Source organism: Arachis duranensis, chromosome 2, assembly GCF_000817695.3.
Source record: "Arachis duranensis cultivar V14167 chromosome 2, aradu.V14167.gnm2.J7QH, whole genome shotgun sequence".
Classification (NCBI taxonomy): domain Eukaryota; kingdom Viridiplantae; phylum Streptophyta; class Magnoliopsida; order Fabales; family Fabaceae; genus Arachis; species Arachis duranensis.
In genome coordinates this window covers 48157997-48166436 of record NC_029773.3, presented here as the reverse complement: position 1 = coordinate 48166436, position 8440 = coordinate 48157997, and the positions used below count along the sequence as shown (strand labels likewise).

Below are 8440 nucleotides of genomic sequence, written 5' to 3'. Positions count from 1 at the left end.
TTTTTTGTTTGTTTCTTATCTTTTTTAAAACCACCTAACTACTTTTTCCTCTCTAATTTTCGAAAATATCTCATCCCTTTTTTCAAAATTCTTTTTAAATTAACTAATTGTTTTAAATTTTAATTCTATCTCACCTTTAATTTTCGAAAATCATTAACTCCTTTTCAAAATTAATTTTCGAAAATTTCTCTCTCTCTTCTTCTATTTATTTATTTATTTACTAACACTTCTCTTCACCTCTCTTCATCTCAAATCACTACCCCTATCCTCACCCTTCTTTTTGGATTCTCCTTTCTTTATTCCCTTCTTCTTCTACTAATAATAAGGAACCTCTTTACTGTGAGATAGAGGATTCCTCTTCTTTTTCTGTTCTCTTCTCTTTCATATGAGCATGAACAAGGAAAAAGGCATTCTTGTTGAAGCTGCTCCAGAACCTGAAACGACTCTGAAGAGGAAACTAAGAGAAGCTAAATTGCAACAATCCAGAGACAACATTGCTGAAATTTTCGAATAAGAAAAGGAGATGGCAGCCGAACCTAACAACAATAATGCAAGAAGGATGCTTGTTGATTATACCACACCTACGTCCAAGTTTAATGGAAGAAGCATCTCAATTCCTACCATAAGAGCAAACAATTTTGAGCTGAAACCTCAATTAGTTGCTCTAATGCAACAAAATTGCAAGTTTCATGGACTTCAATCAGAAGCTCCTTACCAGCTCTTAACTAAGTTCTTGTAGATCTATGAGACTGTTAAGACTAATGGAGTAGATCCTGAAGTCTACAGGCTCATGCTTTTCCCTTTTGCTGTAAGAGACAAAGCTAGAATATGGTTGGACTCTCAACCTAAAGATAGCCTGGACTCCTGGGATAAGCTGGTCACGGCCTTCTTGGCTAAGTTCTTTCCTCCTCAAAAGCTGAGCAAGCTTAGAGCGGATGTTCAGACTTTCAAACAAAAAGATGGTGAATCCCTCTATGAAGCTTGGGAAAGATACAAGAAGATGACCAAAAAGTGTCCTTCTGACATGTTTTCAGAGTGGACCATATTAGATATATTTTATTATGGTCTATCTGAGTTTTCCAAGATGTCATTGAACCACTCTGCAGGTGGATCCATTCACCTAAAAAAATGCCTGCAGAAGCTCAGGAACTTATTGACATTGTTGCAAATAACCAATTCATGTACACTTCTGAGAGAAATTCCGTAAATAATGGGACACCTCAGAGGAAGGGAGTTCTTAAAATTGATGCTCTGAACGCCATATTGGCTTAGACAAAGTGTTGACTCAGCAAGTCAACATGATTTCTCAAAGTCTGAATGGATGGCAAAATGCATCCAACAGTACTAAAGAGGCATCTTCTGAAGAAGAAGCTTATGATCCTGAGAACACTGCAATGGCAGAGGTGAATTACATGGATGAACCCTATGGAAACACCTATAATCCCTCATGGAGAGATCATCCTAATTTCTCATGGAAGGGTCAACAAAAGCCTCAACAAGGCTTTAATAATGGTGGAAGAAATAAGTGCAGCAATATCAAGCCTTATCCATCATCTTCTCAGCAACAGACAGAGAATTATGAACAGAATACCTTTAACTTAGCAAACTTAGTCTCTGGTCTGTCTAAGGCCACTTTAAGTTTCATGAATGAAACAAGGTCCTCCATCAGAAATCTAGAGGCACAAGTGGGCTAGCTGAGTAAGAAAATCACTAAAACCCATCCTAGTACTCTCCCAAGCAATACTGAAGAAAATCCAAAAAGAGAGTGCAAGGCCATTGATATAATCAATATGGCCGAATGCAAGGAGGAGGGAGAGGACACGAATCCCAATGAGGAAGATCTCATGGGATGTCTCTCAAGCAGGAAGGAGTTCCCTATTGAGGATCCAAAGGAATCTGAGTCTCATATAGAGACCATAGAGATTCCATTAAATCTTCTTCTGCCATTCATGAGCTCTGAAGATTATTCTTCCTCTGAAGAGGATGAAGATGTAACTGGAGAGCAGGTTGCTCAATATCTAGGAGCCATCATGAAGTTGAATGCCAAGTTATTTGGTAATGAGACTTGGGAAGGTGAACCTCCCTTGCTCATTAGTAAACTAGGCACATGGGTTCAGCAAACCTTACCTCAAAAGAGACAAGATCCTGGCAAATTCGTAATACCCTGTACCATAGGCACCATGACCTTTGAAGGAAGGAGGAGAATGAATGCATCATCCTTGGAAGATCTTTCCTAGCCACAGCAGAGCTGTGATAGATGTTAACAGAGGAGAATTAGTCCTTCAATTGAATGGGGACTACCTTGTGTTTAAGGCACACGGCTAACCTTCTGTAACAAGGGAGAGGAAGCATGAAAAGCTTCTCTCAGTACAGAGTCAAACAAAGCCCCCACAATCAAACTCTAAGTTTGGTGTTGAGAGGGCTCAGCCAAACTCTATGTTTGGTGTTGAATCCCCACATCTAAACTCTAAGTTTGGTGTTGGGAGTCTACAACATTGACCTGATCACCTGTGTGGCTCCATGAGAGCCCACTGTCAAGCTATTGACATTAAAAAAGCGCTTATTGGGAGGCAACCCAATTTTTATTTATCTAATTTTACTTTATTGTTCTTTTATGTTTTATTAGGTTCATGATCATGTGGAGTCACGAAAAAAATATTAAAATTAAAAACAGAATCAAAAATAGCAGAAGAAAAATCACACCCTGGAGGAAGGACTTATTGGCGTTTAAACGCCAGTAAGGAGCATCTGGCTGGCGTTCAACGCCAGAACAGAGCATGAATCTGGCGTTGAATGCCAGAAACAAGCAGCATCCTGGCGTTTAAACCCCAGGAACATACCCTGAGGAGACCTGGCACTGAACGCCAGAAACAAGCATGGAACTGGCATTCAACGCCAGAAACATGCTGCAGTTGAGCGTTGAACGCCCAGAACATGCATCACCTCGGTGTTTAAACGCTAGAATTGCATGCAAAGGCATTGTACATGCCTAATTAGTTCAGGGATGTAAATCTTTGACACCTCAGGATCTGTGGACCCCACAGGATCATCTCAGGATCTGCGGACCTCACAGGATCTCCACCTACCTCACCCTATCTCTCTCCATTCACGGTCATCCCTTCTGTTTTTCACCACTCACATCCATCCATCTCTTCCCCACCCAAACCCACCCTACATAGTCGAATACACATCTCTCTCCCTCTCCTCCATATATTCTTCTTCTTCTTCTATTCTTTCTTCTTTTGCTCGAGGGCGAGTAACATTCTAAGTTTGGTGTGGTAAAAGCATAGCTTTTTGCTTTTCCATAACCATTGATGCCACCTATGGCCAGAGAAACCTCAAAAAAAAAAGAAGAAAAAGGGAAGACAATTGCTTCCACCTCTGAGTCATGGGAGATGGAGAGATTCATCTCAATGGTCTATAGCTCAGTGGTAGAACATTTGACTGCAAATCAAGAGAACCCTGAGATACCTCAGGGGATACATGTTCCTTCACATAACTATTGGGAGCAACTAAGAATAGGAGCACCAAAATCACTAGGGATCATACAACAGAAGCAAGGAAGAAACATAGAGAAGCTCAAAGAGCACCATTGGTTCTTCAAGAGGAGGACGCCACCCTCACTAAGGTGGACTCATTCCTTAATCTCCTTGCTCTTATTTCTCTGTTTTTCGATTTTTATGCTATATGTGTGTTTATGTTTTGTGTCTCTACTTCATGATCATTAGTATGTAGTAACCATGTCTTAAAGCTATGAATAAATTCCATAAATCCTTCACCTCTCTTAAATGAAAAATGTTTCTAATTCAAAAGAACAAGAAGTACATGAATTTCAAAATTATCCTTAAATTTAGTTTAATTATATTGATGTGGTGACAATACTTTTTGTTTTCTGAATGATTGCTTGAACAGTGCATAATTTTGATCTTGTTGTTTATGAATGTTAAAATTGTTGGCTCTTGAAAGAATGATGAACAAAGAGAAATGTTATTAACAATCTAAAAAATCATGAAATTGATTCTTGAAGCAAGAAAAAGTAGTGAAAAAGCAAAGGCTTGCGAAATATATATATATGTATTTGGCAAAAAAAATAGAAAGAAAAAGAAAAAGGAAGCAGAAAAAGCCAATAGCCCTTAAAACCAAAAGGCAAGGGTAAAAAGGATCCAAGACTTTGAGCATCAATGGATAGGAGGGCCCAAGGAAATAAAATCTAGGCCTAAGCGGCTAAATCAAAGCTATCCCTAACCATGTGCTTGTGGCATGTAGGTCCAAGTGAAAAGCTTGAGACTGAGTGGTTAAAGTCGTGATCCAAAGCAAAAAGAGTGTGCTTAAGAGCTCTGGACACCTCTAACTGGGGACTTTAGCAAAGCTGAGTCACAATCTGAAAAGGTTCACCCAGTCACGTGTCTGTGGCATTTATGTATCTGGTAGTAATACTGGAAAACAAAGTGCTTAGGGCCACGGCCAAGACTCATAAAAGTAGCTGTGTTCAAGAATCAACAAACTTAACTAGGAGAATCAATAATACTATCTAAAATTCTAAGTTCTATAGATGCCAATCATTCTAAACTTCAAAGGAGAAAGTGAGATGCCAAAACTGTTCAGAAGCAAAAAGCTACAAGTCCCGCATATCTAATTAAATTTAATACTCATTGATATTTTGGGATTTATAGTATATTCTCTTCTTTTTATCCTAATTTATTTTCAGTTGCTTGGGGACAAGCAACAATTTAAGTTTGGTGTTGTGATGAGCAGATAATTTATACGCTTTTTGGCATTGTTTTTAGATAGTTTTTAGTATAATCTAGCTACTTTTAGGGATGTTTTCATTAGTTTTTATGCTAAATTCACATTTCTAGACTTTACTATGAGTTTGTGTGTTTTTCTGTGATTTCAAATAATTTCTGGCTGAAATTGAGGGACCTGAGCAAAACTCTGATAAAAGGCTGACAAAGGACTGCTAATGCTATTGGATTCTGACCTCCCTGCACTCAAAATGGATTTTCTGGAGCTACAGAACCCCAAATGACACGCTCTCAACGGCGTTGGAAAGTAGACATTCAGAGCTTTCCAGCCATATATAATAGTTCATACTTTATTTGTGATTAGTATTCTGGAGTCAAACGCCAGAAACACGTCACGAACCAGAGTTGAACGCCAAAAACAAGTTACAACTTGGTGTTCAACTCCAAGATAAGCCTCAGCTCGTGTAAAGATCAAGCTCAGCCCAAACATACACCAAGTGGGCCCCTAAAGTGGATTTATGCACCAATTACTTACTTCTGTAAACCCTAGTAGCTAGTTTAGTATAAATAGAACTTTTTACTATTGTATTTTCATCTTTGGTCTCATTTTTATTTTATTATTCATCTTAGGAGACTATTGATCACGTTTTGGGGGCTGGCCATTCGGCCATGCCTGGACCTTCATCACTTATGTATTTTCAACGGTGGAGTTTCTACACACCATAGCTTAAGGGTGTGGAGCTCTGTTGTACGTCGAGTTTTAATGCAATTACTACTATTTTCTATTCAATTCGACTTATTCTTATTCTAAGATATTCGTTGCACTTCAACATGATGAATGTGATGATCCGTGACACTCATCATCATTCTCACCTATGAACGCGTGACTGACAACCACTTCCGTTCTACCTTAAGACTGGGCGCATATCTCTTGGATTCCTTAATCAGAATCTTTGTGGTATAAGCTAGAATTGATTGCGGCATTCATGGGAATCCAGAAAGTCTAACCTTGTTTGTGGTATTCCGAGTAGGATTCCGAGTAAGAAGGATTGGATGAAACCAGTAGGAAAGCAGAGATTCAGAAGGAACACAGCACCTCCATGCACTTATCTAAAATTCCCACCATTGAATTACATGAGTAACTCTATCTTTATTTTCTGTTTAAATTTGTTATTATTATTCGAAAATCCAATAATCTCTTAATATAGTTGAATCTGCCTGACTAGGATTTACAAGATGACCATAGCTTGCTTCATACCAACAATCTCTGTGGGATCGACCCTTACTCACATAAGGTATTACTTGGACGACCCAGTACACTTGCTGGTTAGTTGTGCAAAGTTGTGACAAAGTGTGATTTATGTTTGAGAGCACCAAGTCTTTGGAGCCATTGTTGATGATCACAACTTCGTCCACCAACCACCATCAAGTCCAACCAAAGTCGGACACAACAGTTCCAACCAGCACAGAGGATCTCGTCCGAGATCGACCTACAGTTTCAGGTAACCCTCTGAACATTGGCGCCATTGCCGGGGAACCTGGAAGTCATCACATTACCATGGCGGATGACCATGACAATGATCAAACCTCAGATCTAAAAGAAAGAACGCCGCACAAAAACGTGGGCACAATACCAAAGGATACTCCTTAAGTCAATAATAAAAACTCCCCAAACGAGGGAGCCCTGGAGGCATTCCAAAGTCGGTTAAAACAACTCGAGGAAGACGCTCTACGTCAACGAGAGGCCTAAAAGGATCTACAAAGAGAAATAAGACGACGCCGGGAATTGGAGAACAAACTCCTAAAACTTGAAGCCGATGTCAAGACTTATCTCAGCAACTTCAGAAGCAGAATGTACCTCACCGATGCCTCAGATGAAGTTCGTTGCAAAGCCTTTCCAACCACTTTAATAAAAACAGCAATTAGATAGTTCGACAGTCTCCCTCCTGGGTCCATCTCAAGTTTCGACGACTTGGCTAAAAAATTCCTGGCCAGATTCTCCATCCAAAAGGACAAAGCAAAACATGCTCCGAGCTTACTAGGGATCAGACAAGGGGAGCGGGAAACCCTGCGAAACTACATGGAGAGATTCAACAAAACATGCATGGATATACAAACCTTCCAATAGAAGCTGCCATCATGGGTCTCATTAACGGTCTGCGAGAAGGGCCTTTTAGTCAATCCATATCAAAGAAGTATCCCACATCTCTGAATGAGGTGTAGGAGCGAGCAGAAAAATACATCAACATGGAGGAAAACTCTCGATTAGGAGAGACTTCAAAACCAAGATTCACCCCTCGGGATAAAGACAAAGATTGCAGAAAAAAGGAAGATCGACATGGAGAAAAAAACAAAAAGTACCACAATTAAACCCCTCTTTGGGTGTCTCTTGTGGATGTCTACAGAGAAGTTTGCAACACAGAAAAAATACCACCAGCTCGACCACTCAAAGGCAAAAAAGGAGGAGGAAACTGGCCTGAATACTGTGAATATCATCGGATCCGCGGATACTCCACCAATGAGTATTTTGACTTAAAAATCGTCATAGAAAAGCTCGTACGAGAAGGAAGGTTAGATCGATACCTGGCCACCCATGAAGATGAACAAATGAAAAGAAGAAGAACAGAAGATGTCGGACCAACTATGCGGCCATCCTGGACACCAGAAAGACACGTCCATATGATACACGGCGGATTCGCTGGAGGAGGAATCTCCAAGTCATCCCACAAAAGACATCTCAAAGACATATATCACGTCGCAGAAAGGAAGGAAGGACTCGACATCCCGGCGATCACTTTTACCAAAGAAGACGCACCCGGCATCACATCAGGACATGACGATCCCATGGTCATCACAATCATATTGGCAAACGCGAATCTCCATCGCACACTGATAGACCAGGGGAGCTCTGCCGATATCTTATTCAAAACCGCCTTCGACAAACTCGGCTTGGAAGAAAAGGAACTCAGAGCATATCCGGACATCCTGTTCGGGTTAGGAGATACCCTGGTTCAACCAATGGGATACATTCCGCTCCACACAACTTTTGGAAAGGGAAGTCAGTCAAGAACACTCAAAATAGACTACATCGTCGTTGACGTAAGCTCAGCCTATAATGCTCTAATAGGTCGGACAATGTTAAATTAACTCGAAGCAATAGCCTCGACTCTGCATCTATGCATGAAATTCCCAACCGCAGAAGGGATAGCCACAGTAAAGGCAGACCAGAAAATAGCGCGCCGCTGTTACAACAAAAGTCTAAACCTCAGAGGTAGAGGTGAAGAATTCCACACAATCGAGCTTGGTGGAGCTCGGAGGCGGGAGGAGCTTCGCTCACAACCTGAAGGATATATAGAGAAAATCCAGATTGGGAACACCCCAGACCAAATAACCAACATCAGCACACTCCTAAAAGGGAGCACAAGAGAATCACTCATACAGTTCCTACGCGACAATGCCGACCTCTTTGCATGGAAGGCCACAGACATGCCAGGTATAGATCCCAAACTAATGTGCCATAAACTAGTAGTCTACCCAGGATCTCGGCCAATACAACAAAGGCGCAGAAAGCTAGGACCAGAACGCTCTCAAGCGGTGGAAGAACAAGTACGAGCTCTACTGGAGGCAGGCTTCATAAGAGAAGTCAAATACCCGCTATGGCTTGCTAATGTCGCTTTGGTAAAAAAGTCAAATGG

General features: G+C 40.7%; 1 non-coding gene across 1 annotated transcript; it reads right to left on the bottom strand.

The window, feature by feature from the left end:
- Positions 1 to 922: 922 nt before the first annotated feature.
- Positions 923 to 1026, bottom strand: LOC127745073 (small nucleolar RNA R71). Its single transcript, XR_008006263.1, has one exon. It is a non-coding gene; the product is annotated as a small nucleolar RNA R71 (small nucleolar RNA).
- Positions 1027 to 8440: the final 7414 nt, after the last annotated feature.